Source organism: Fukomys damarensis, unplaced genomic scaffold (assembly GCF_012274545.1).
Source record: "Fukomys damarensis isolate Sample0158 unplaced genomic scaffold, DMR_v1.0_HiC HiC_scaffold_23, whole genome shotgun sequence".
Taxonomy (NCBI): domain Eukaryota; kingdom Metazoa; phylum Chordata; class Mammalia; order Rodentia; family Bathyergidae; genus Fukomys; species Fukomys damarensis.
The window spans coordinates 28,889,520-28,901,634 of record NW_022900935.1 but is presented as its reverse complement, the minus strand read 5'-3'; the positions used below and the strand labels follow the sequence as shown (position 1 = coordinate 28,901,634).

General features: G+C 37.0%; 1 long non-coding RNA gene across 1 annotated transcript; it reads left to right on the top strand.

The window, feature by feature from the left end:
- Positions 1-6: 6 nt before the first annotated feature.
- Positions 7-5,427, top strand: LOC104852537. The gene is made up of 3 exons (XR_002024901.1): positions 7-158; positions 836-1,074; positions 5,325-5,427. It is a non-coding gene; the product is annotated as an uncharacterized LOC104852537 (long non-coding RNA).
- The last annotated feature ends 6,688 nt before the right edge of the window (positions 5,428-12,115 follow it).

The following is a 12,115-nucleotide window of genomic DNA, read 5'->3' as shown; positions in this document are numbered from 1 at the left end:
GGAGGACGTCCGCCGAGTCTCCCCGCGCTAGTCCCCAGCTCGCTCGCCCGCTCCGCACCGCTGCTCCTCCTCTCCCGCCGCCGTCCCCAGGGGGCGCCGTTCCCGAGATCAGGACCGACTCCTGCGAGTCAGGCTCCTGTCGTGGCCCTGGCGCCTCGGTGAGGAGGATACACTTGAAAAGTTGAACGAATAAGTCCTCTCTCCTACAGTGAGCCTTGTGCTGTGCTTAAATTTTAAGCGAGATGGCTCCTTCGTAGTTCAACAACACCATCACCATCTCTGTTACCGGGAAGAACTGTGCTAGGCCCTGGGCAATTTTGAACAAATTGGGACCCTTAGAAAAAAAATTACCCTTTGGTGGAAGGGACATTAGAGGGGTTGCCTGTCTCTGGCAAGGAACATAGACACCTTCAAGCTATGTTTGGCTGTTTGATATATAAAATACATCCGTCTAAAATAAAATAAAAAATGGAGACCGTGGCTGAATAAGCAAGCCCCAAACAAATTGACAAAGACTTATGTACTGTGACCTCAGGTTAAAATGTTTATTGTCCCGAATGACTTGGGAGACAGCCTTTCAGTTACTCTGTTACCTCCTAAATTACACCAGATATTTAAATGATACAGTATTGTATTAGTCCGATGGTAGGTAATGGGATGAACATTAAACAAAGAAAAACAGCTTCTTTCACCCTTAAAAAACGCTGAGTCCCGAGGTTCAAACACTCGCAGCTGGGTTGTGAGAATGCCCACAGTTATGAATGAGGATTGCTGGATTAAGCTTAGTATCCAGTGTTAAAATAGTAATATTGAGTTTTTCAATGCCTCTTTACAGGAAAAAGTTCCGAGGTCCAGAGAAGACCCTCCTCAAGTCACAAGAGATTCCCCCCTAAAAAAGTGTAAAAGTAATTGTTTTACTTTACAATTCTGAGCATTCTCAAGTTTGTCCTGTTTTTAGAAATCGAACAGGATCCAAAATTCCGGAAACCTAAAGAACCTGAAGAGGAGGCCTATGTTGTAAAGGACTTGAGGAGGCATAGGACAAATTTGATGCTGGTTGCATTGTAATAACAGGTATTAGTTGACACTCTGTGCCAAGCACTATGCACTTTCTATTGTCAATCTCATTCAGTCCAAGTTTTAGATAAATTCATTCTCTATGCAGCTTTAAAACTGAAAATCTCTGTCAACTGTAAAAGCTGGTTTCCTAAAGTATTTTTTGGCCATAGGGTAAAAAAGAGTTTTGTTCCTGAGTAGATACCAACTCAAAATTCTCTTAGCTCATATCCTTTGACCTAGCAGTTCTACTTTTATAAATTTATCTGAAAGAAACAACCACGAATGAGTTCAAAGATTTGGCTCTATCACTGTTTACTCTAGTGGTAGTCTTTGAAATATGGGAAAATTGAAAAAATATGTATTGGTCAATAAAAAGGATTTATCTTCCTTACAATGGAATATTCTGAAGACATTAAGAATGAGGCATTCAATAAATATCAACATAAAATTATGTTCACAATATATTTCAAAATATAAAAAACAAGTCACAAAATTGTTCAGAATGATTCTGTTTTTGAAAGGGTGACTATTTTGGAGGGTGGGATTACAGGTGATTTTTATTTCTTCCTCTGGTTTATCTGTATTTTAAAAGTGATTATTATTTTGGAATTAAATTTGTTTTTCTTTAATGTATCACTATCTGATTATTATTAATATGGAATTCTGGAATTGTTCTGGAATGAGCATTATGGCAAGGCCAGCAGGAAAAATTAGTAAAGAACAGTCTTAAGCACTGTTTTAAGGATATTAATCAGACCCAGATACAATCTTACCTTTGTCCTCTTTAAGGCATACCGTCTTGAATAAGTTACTTGGTGTTCCTAAAGCCTAAAAACAACTAACAGTTATTAAGAGTTTGCTTTGTGTTAGTTACTAAGCACTCTCTACATTTCATCCCAAAAGAGGATGCGGAAACAGAGGCTTCAAAGGGGAAGTCAGATAATTTGCCTACATTTACTCAGCTAGATCAATATATCCTAGTGTGCTTGTGAGGACTAAATGGAAAGGGAGGGCAGAGATTAAATGCAAGGGTGCAGTGAAAGCACTTAGTCCACCACACTTGATACATGTTGGTTTTAATGATAACAGACACAACCTTTCCAGCAAGCAAGTTCTGCTTTTTATAACTACCCTATTATTATTCGGGTCACCTCTGCAGGGAGTCTAATTTGTCTATCTGGTGTGATGGGTAGCAGTTTGAGTAAATACTATCTTGGTTTGAATTTTAACTTCAACACTAGTAGTTCCTTGTCTTGGGTAAGATACTTCTTTGTGTTTTAGTTTTCTAATCTATAAAATGGGCATAATATTAGAACTGATTTTATAGAGGGTCTGAAGATTTAAGGAGTTAACATACAAAAACAGTAAAGACAGTGCCTGGTGTTTAGATTTTAGAAAATGATTATATACTTTAAAATTTCAAGTTGTTTCGCACTAATATAAAGATTTTAGTGCATGTTCTTTGTATCGATATATAAACGTAATTTAACACTAAAATGTTATGTAAATGCATGCCCTGTCAGAAGTCGTACTGGAAAGCTGTCCTGTTTCAAAGAAACTCATGTAGCATTTACATGTGCTCCCATTAATAAAACAGAAGTTAAATCCAGACACACCACATATGAAGATTACTAATCCTTTCTGTTCCAAACTTTTCCAAAATCAGTTCAGCTGTGAGTCCTTTAACGAATCTGTTATATATAGGACTTTATTGTATATTTTATTTATTGTATTCAATTCATTCTCTGAATTTATAAGGTATTTCAAAAATAGCTCAAAATACCACATAGATAAAAATACATCTCCAATTTTATAATTTCTGTCTGTATTATTGTTATTTCAGAATTAATCTAAATAAGGTCTAAGAATCAAGTATGTTAAGGTAATATCACTTATGAAAAATGTCATAAAAAGAGTAAATTGTCATAAGATTAATAAACTTTTAACAAGAAACATTTTTCTCAATTTAAAATATTTCCTAGACTAAAACATATACATAGGTATATGACCATATATGCATAGTTAAAATATTAATTTTATTAGCAGGTTAGGGTTATGTGGAAATCTGCAAAGATTACTCATATTCTTTCCCAATACAAGCTATAAATAGAATCTATGATAATTTTATAATTTACAATTAGGAGTTATATGTGTCTCCACAATAGCAAACTTTCTATAACAAAGCAATTAGTAAAAGCATGGAAACTTACTTTCTTCCTCTGAAAGGCAATTCCTGTATTAAGCACAATGTTATTTTTCTTTAAAAATCCGGACTCTTTACACAAAGAGGTGCACAATGGCATTGCAAGCCCATTGTGCACCTTAATTATAAGGGTACCTGTGTGTCTTTGTTTATCTGGTTGGTTAGACCAAAGATTTTGATTTGTCAAACTCCTCCCCTGTCCCGCCCTACTTCTCTCTTAATGAGAACAATAATAGCATGCATACAACCTTCCAGGTTCAAATAACAGATGATGAGGAAAGAGGTGTCACTGTCAGGGGTACTTGTTGCTAGACCTGTATGTAAAGGGCTAAAATTCAGTTAGTAAGCATAGACTTGGGAAATAGATCCATTCAAAATTACTGTAAGAGTTGCCTCAGAGCATGCAAACCCCCACTCTCAGCCACTGCCCTGTTCCTCCCTGGGGAGGCTGTATGGATTCAGATGGAGTCAGATGAATCCCACTCTGTTATTTACAAGCTGTGTAATCTTTGGCAAGCTCCTCTATCTCTCCTAGCCTTGGTTTCTGTATAATACAGGTGATAGTAGTACCTCATAGATTGTTATGAAGGTGATGATTTTTAACATTAGTAGGAAAAGTATGCCAAGGGACCACTTGATAGAAACTGCTTCCCTTTCCCCTTTCACTTCTGCATCAGGGCACATTCAAAGCAGGGTACAACTATGAACACCAGTGGAAGAATGGCTCTATGTAAAATTACTTAGCTTTACGAATTTGATACAAGATGGAACATGCATTTATTGTTTTCATTGTCAACATCTCTTGACTTGAAACAAAAGGAGCCCCACTCATTCATCAAATTTTCACTGAGCACCTAGGAGGTCTAGGCTTCATGCTACCCACTGATAGATCTGTGTTCTCTTCCTGAAAAAAATCACAGTAGGAAAGAACAGTAGACAAGGCCATGACAGTCAGTGACAATACTGTGCAGCAAGCACCAAGAAAGAATCATGAGAGACTTCTAGGGCTCAGAATAAGAGTACCAAAGCAGCCTGGGAATTCGGGAGAAGGGGGAGGGAAGGCTTTAGGAAAATCCTTGAGGGGGCACAGATCATTCCAGAATTGAGTTTTGGAAAAGCAGGTGTTAGAAAGACTGAACATCAAAGCTTGGTAAAGGTCTCTATTTAAAAATACCTATTCTACAAAAGTGTGAAGTAAATGGTGTATTCCATTGTCAGAGTAAAGGCTTCACTGTGATTTTGTTGATTGTTATGGTTATATCAGAATATGTGCACTCTCATCTCACAAAATTTTAATTGAGAACAATGAATAAGTGCTATTTTTCAAGTAAGCTTGTGAGCATATGTTCAGAAACATTTGATTTAGAGCCTTTGTTCTAACAGTTTTAACTATTCTTGGTTGCTCCTTAACAGTTGCAGTTTGTACTTAATAGAGTAGATAATTGCTCAGTAGTAGAAAATAACTTGGCCAGTTATGATATGCTGAAATGATAAGAAAAGGTATGCTCAGTCCTCAGTGTAGGTTTTAGTGATGAAAAGGACGTTAGAGGTTGTGGATATCATCTTATTTTACTGATAAGTAGAGCCAGGTACAGAGAATCTCAGGCATCTGTCCGTATTCACATAGCTTATAAGAAGCAGATCCAGGAATAGAACCCATTTGGCAGTGACTACCATTTACTGGACATTTCCAACTTGCTGACAGAATAGCTAAAATCTCTGAATATGATTTCATTTTACTGTCATTTCTAATACATTACTTGTCCCTTGCATCATTTTAAAACAAAGCAGAGTATAAATACCTTTAAAAAGTAATTTTTTGTTAGGTGAGTATTAGTGAATAAAGAGTGTTCAGGGAGAATTCGTTTTGTTAGCTGGTTAATGTATTTCTTTCAAAGTTAACTTTAATAAATATCTTTCAGATTTTGTTCCTAAGATTCTCCTTCAGGAGTTCGATTTAATTCAGTTTAATTCAACAAATAATTATTGAGTTCTTGTTATAGGCAAGACAAATCTTTTTTTTTTTTTTTTTTTTTTTTTTCTGTTGCACTCTGGGTTTCAGGCTTCATAAAAGTCTGTGTGTGTCATGCTAGGCAAGAGCACAAGCTTGAGAATCAAACTGGAGCAGCTTTCACTGAAGTTCTACAACTATCTGCCTCAGCAATATTGGGCAAGTTACCTACTTCCTTTACCTGTAAAATGGGGGTTATGAATTAAATTTACCTTAAGGGTTGCTAGGTAGATTAAATTGAAATAAATGGAATCTATTTTATCCATCACCATTTGGTCTGTGAATTACTCATATTCATTAAGCTTCCTGTTAAAGGTCATTTACTATCATGTATGACAGATTGTATTTTCTAAATATGGCTAAAGCAGTATTTCTCAGATCACTTCTCTTCTGCCATGTGACCTGACCTAGCTACTCCCTCACCAAAAAAAGAATCTAATTCCTTTCTCCTTGTACCTTAGTCAGTTTTTGTGACTCTGAGTCATGCTATCTGCTGTCCCCTCCTTCTGACATGCAGATGTCATGGTGGAAGCTTTATGGTGGGAGCTAAGATAGAAACATAAAAACAGAGCAGAAAGACTCTGAATCCTTGATGAGTACCGTGTCAACATAGAAGCCATGATAGAAGAATAAAAGTTTGCATGACTTACATGACAAAAGAATAAACTTTTACCTTACTTAGGTTATAGTTATTGTACATTTAGCTATCACAGCAATTCAGTTATCACAACCAGTACAACTAGATATGCTGTAGTGAGTCTAAAATGTCTAGTGTAAAGCAGGTGCTCAGTAGTAAGTAGCTAGCACATTTGAACACCAAAACTATCTACTTCCCTCCAGGACACACTTCCATCTTTCTGAGTGATTTTTTACATCTGTCTTGTAGGCTTCCCTTCCAATAGCCTCCCTTTTATTTCTGTCTTCTGGGCCATCAACAATAATAGACAACCTTTTTAATAACATAATTTAAACAATCCTTGAAATCATCATCTCCAATGATTCACTTTCTCTCCATTTCAGCTACTCAGGTTCACGATCTACTCCACACTCCACCGTGACATTGACTCTAAAATTCTTCCATTTTCCGCTCTGATCCCTGTACTCATTCTTTCACTCAAACCAAGGTTTCCTTCTTATCACGTTTTCAACCTCTTGGCCCTATCCTGGACACTGCCCATGACATCAGGACTGCCATTTCTATTGAACAGGGTCAGGTGGTCAGCATTTCTTCTCCATCTTCTAGCTCTCACCCCACTCTCTTCATCTTGTGACATCACCCCTGGGCAGCCTTAGCCCCTGCTGGTCCAAATGGGCCACCTCTGGACTTCCACAGCTCCTGTGCAGTCCTCTAGCATAACTGGTGTCACTTTGCTTTGTCAGTTTCAGTTATGTGTCCACCTAGAATATGAGCTTTTTGAGGTTGGAGACTGATTTCATCTGTGTTAACTACAATTCCCAGCAAAGAATACACGTACTAGTTAGAGTGTCCAAGTTTTCCTCAACTCTGTGTCTTTACTTACACCATTCCTTGCTGAAAATGTTTTCCCTCTACTGTACTGCCTCCTTTTAAAATCAGACAAATCTCGTAAGGTTCATCTCAGATACCAACTTCAAAAAGTTTTGCTTGATATGCCATTTTCCTTCCTTGAAGCATCAAAGCATTTCATTGGTATTTCTTTGCAGGCACTTTGACTTTACAGTCAGTTCAATTTTTGAGCAATTTATATATACTGCCCACTTCAATGATGGCTATTGTTCACTTCTCAAATATACCTTACCAATCCTGATTCTCCAGATAAAGAAATTGAGGCTCTAAGAAGTTAGATGTCTTTTCCCCAAATCACACAATTACAGGAAGGCAGGATGATGGTTTATGCCCGGGTTAGAGTTCTCATTCTGAATTACTTTGCTTTACAAATGCTAGGGACTTTTATTTCTTCTGTAAACGTCTTTCCCTTCTTTTCAAGTTCTTGCTGGTCAAGGGCTCTGTCTCTCACCTTTATTTCTCCTCCACCATGTAGTCCAGCCTTTTATGTGTAGTGAATGCAGCAAAACAAACAGAAACTGAAAATATTGGATTTAGGGATACTCAAGGAACACCTACAAGGCAGCCTCCTCCCATCTCTGTCCCACTGACTCAAGAGACCTGACTGCCAACAGCTCACAAATGACCCTTGTAGGAGCAGGTGCTAATTCAAACAGCCTCATTAACAATCTGTAGAGCTCCTGCACTAATTACAGTGGGACTTTAACTATATCCAGTTCCACAATTCAATAGCTTCCACATTTAACCCATAATGGTGAGATTTACAAGAGAAGGAACAGACAGGGATCCAATGTTCTCCCATGCCACCCTACAGGAAGTCCCATTGTTCCCAGAAAAAGAGACTATAAGAAAACAAAAAATTTATATTAAATCAGTGAAGTTGTAATTTATATCTCACTTTATACGTCCCTCAGCTGGGTGAACATAATTTTTAAAACAAGGTAAATCTAAAAATAAAGGAAATTTAAAAATAATAACAATAAAGAAAATTTACCAAACTATCACAGATCATGACAGAATAGGCACTTTTTTTACCCAGACATGTAGTTCCCACGATTCCTCAGTCATTCTAAAACATTTCTTCTGCCCTCCTAAACATCACTTCTCTCCCAGGAAGGGAAGCATAGGCCCAGTGAAGTTTGGTTTGGTTTCATTTACTATCTTATGTTTCTCATTTCAGGTTGAACTTCTTGAAGTTGGAGCTCTATTAATTATTTCTTATGAACCTAACTTAGAATGCTTAGCACAAATTAGGTATAGTGAATGTTTGTTGAGTGAGTAAGTAATCTTGCTCAGTACATTCAAACTTAGAAAAAACCTATAACCCAAGGTTAAAAATGTAATTTTTATTCTCTGTCTCTGTTTCTGTTTATCTCTCTCTTTTACTGAAATGAAATTTTTAATGAAACCATACTTAACTACAGTGGTACCTTGGTTCATGAACTTGATTCTTTCCAGGGTTCTGATTTCAAACTGAGTTGGACAAGAAATGAATAAAATTCATTGATTAGGTCAATATTGACCTTATGGGGAAAATTAATTCAGTTCTTGTCCAATTTAGTTTGTGACCACAACTGGGGAGAGAATTGGATTTGTGAATTGAGGTACCACCGTATCTGTAATGCACTCTGATGTTTTCTATGCAAACCTACACTATCCAATTTTTTCATCTATTTTATTTTTTTAATTGAGTTTTTTGGTACATTTTAGGTATACACTACAGTTACATTCATTATTGGGATCTTGTACCTTTACAAGACAGGTCTTTGTTCTCATTTTTTCCCCTTGTCCCTGCCCTCCCTTCACCCCCTCCTCCCCTCCGCATTTACAAACACCTTACTTCCATTTTTTCATTTTCTCATACTTTTTTCTTTTCCCTTATTCCCTTTCCCCTACCCACTTTCCCTACACCTTTAGCCCTTTTCTTCCTATTTCACATTGTAAGTTATCTCATTAGGATCTTATGTACTATTATAGTTTTTCACACCAGAGAAACTATTCAGTATTTACACATGTGTGACTTATTTATTTCACTTAGGAGTATATCCTCAAAATGTATCCATTTTCCTATGAATGACTCTAATTTCTCATTCTTTATGGCTGAGTAGTATTCCATTTTATAGAAAAACCACATCTTCTTTATCCAGCTTCCAAATGATGGGCAAATGGGTTGTTTCCAAGTTTTAGCTATTACAAACTGTGCCGCTATAAACATGGGTGCACATATATCTCTGTGATATGATTCTTTTAATTCTTTTGGAAAGTTACCCAGCAAAGGGATGGCTGGGTGAAATGGCACCTCTAGTCCCAGCTATTTGAGGTATCTCCATATTGATTTCCATAGTGGTTGCACCAGTCTGCTGGAAAAGGGTTCCTTTCTCCCCACAACCCCGCCAACATTTGTTATTGGTTGATTTCTTGATAACAGCCATTCGTTATGGGGTGAGGTGGAATCTCAGTGTTGTTTTCATTTGCATCTCTTGAATGACCAGTGATGTGGAACATTTTTTCATATATTTACTTGCTGCTTTTACTTCTTTGTCTGAGAAATGTCTGTTTATTTCAGATGCCCATCTTTGAATTGGGTCTTTATATTTGGGGGGCTGATTATTTTGAGTTCTTTATATATTCTAGATAAGAGACCTTTGTCTGAGGAGCAACTGGTAAAATGTTTTTCCCACATTGTAGGTTGTCTTTTAGTTCTGTTGATTACTTCTTTTGCAGTGCAGAAGCTTTTTAATAAGATGAGATCCCAGTTGTTGATCCTTTCTGCTAGTTCCGTGCTACTGAGGATTTGTTTATGTACTCAGCTACCTCATCTTTGACAAAGGAGCCAATCATCCTCACTGGAGGCAAGATAGACTATAATAAATAGTGTTGGAAAAACTGTATTTCATCCTGCCAAAGATTAAAACTAGACCCTTATCTTTCACCATGCACTAAACTAAAATCAAAGTGGATTGAAGATCTAAATATTAAAAAAGAAACACTAAACTTGCTGGAAGATAAGTTAGGTAGAACTCTTGAAGACTTTGGCATAGGAAAAGACTTTTCATCTATTTTAAATGTTGGTTGTGACCTAATGAATTAATTCAGGACAACATGAAGTTGTTCCAAATCCAATGGGAGTCATAGTAGACTAGGTATAATAATTACATTTTACAGTATTTTTACAGTATTTTATTCATTCATTAATTTACTCACCATTCTCAACTTTTATCTTTCCAAGTAAGAGAAGAAGTTAAAAATAAATATATTGAGAGAAATGCTTTGCACAGAACAGACAATAGCTCTCTTCCATGGGGGTCTCTTTAAATTTGAAGTTTGCCTCCTTGCTTTGGAAAAGCCACAAAACTTCTAGTCACAATGAATTATTCTTTCTAATTAAGATGTTCCAATATATATCCATTCTCCTGGGCTCCCGGGTAATAACACCTACTTTTTTCTGACTACTTATTAAGTACTAGTTACTGTTCTTCTAATCGCATTATATGTGTATCCTCAAAAAACATCACTTAGTTGAGAGCTATTACCATTCCCATTTTATAGGGAATAAAACTGAGGCACAGAAGAGCTATGCCTAGAAACTAGCAGAACCAATTTTTGAATCCATGCATCTTGAGAGAGCACATACACCTGAATTACATGCTGCATTTAACTCTTATCTTTGCCTCTTTAGGAATGTGAAATATCGAGCAACAACTTTCTCCTTATCTCCATGCTGGTGTTTTTGCAACTATAAAATAAAGCTGTGATAATAATAGCAGTTACTACATAAAAAATTGTTGGTAAGATTAAAGCAGTTTATATATAATACTTAGAAGAATGATGGTGCATAGAGAAAATTTATTAAGCATTAATGCTTGTTACTATGACTTCAGAATCTGCATTATATAACATTACAGTGTACTGCCTTCAGAGTTCACAGATGTTTTCCACAGTGAGAGAAGCATCTGAGCTGGGAGGGATCATGCAGATCAGCTTGTTATACTTGTTCATTTTACAGATGAAGATGGTCTAAAGAGGAGAAGGAAGGAACTTGCTCAAATGTATCGGCACAGATGGGACTAGAACTTAGATATAATGTTTCCAAGTCTAGTCCCTTTCCTCTCCATCCCATGTGTACTTAGTCTTTCAGTTTCTTATGAATGCTGCCATACTTTGCATTCCATGCTCTCTCTGCAGTTGTGTTAATGGCACTATACCTAAGCATTCTACACAGGGCAAATTTGCTTAACAGATTATACCACATACATCTGCTTTCTATATTTGCTCATTGCAAGTCTTTAGTGTTTTATTATGGCATATGAGTGTTATAAATACAAAATTTGGAAGGAAGGTAGATCTGTCAAGGCTGGGTTCTATCATTTGCTAATCTCTCTGTGCCTTCTTTTATTCTTCAGGTTACTCCCTTATCTAAACTAAGGTAGGATAGAAGAAATAACAAACAAACAGAAAGGAAACATGGAAATTATAACTAAAAATTGTACTTAAAAGAAGACTACAACTTCCAGACCCAGCCAAAGTTACCAAGGTTACTCTGCATTAGCATTCCTTAGGTTAAGTTTAGGCTCTTTCCCTTCCAGACCCATCAGATCTAAAATTCCTCAGGAATACTGCAAGTCCATAAATTAGCTTAATTGAGAAAGTAAAGATCAGGAACCTAATCCTAATTTAAGACAACGGGATAGGTTGAGAGAATCCAAAGAATGTTTAAATTACCTATTCACACACACACACACACACACACACACACACACACACACCCCAAGACAAAAAAAAAAAAGGCTCCTATCTATAGTATGTGTTGGTATTCTTCTCAAGGGGTAGGCCACCTTTTCCCTGGGTTTCCATCCCTTCAAGAAAAGCATAGATGTTCCTTGTTCCAGGAAATAATGGGCTTCTCTCTCTTGAGGGCTCACATTCTATTTCTTTGAGTGTGTACTAAAATTTCAGTCTAATAAACCCTTCGTGTGCCTCGATTCAGCCAGCTGCCATGGCCTCTTTAGACCTTTCTGCATCTTCACCTGCTTAGCTAGTCGGTTCCCACAGCAGCCCAAGTAAGGAGCCTTTTTAAAGAAGTGATGACTTCACTGCTCAAAAGCTTTCAGTGTTGTGTTTATTTGCCGGTTTGCTGTCATTCCTGTGCTAAAGACCCTAATCTTTACAACCTGTATGTCCTGGCTTCTGCCACCTCTCCCAATTCATGGTTCCTCCTTGTGTGCATACTGTCCTTTCAGTTCCTCAAAAGCACCATTGTCTCCCCCACCAAATAGTGAACTTTTGCATATTCTAT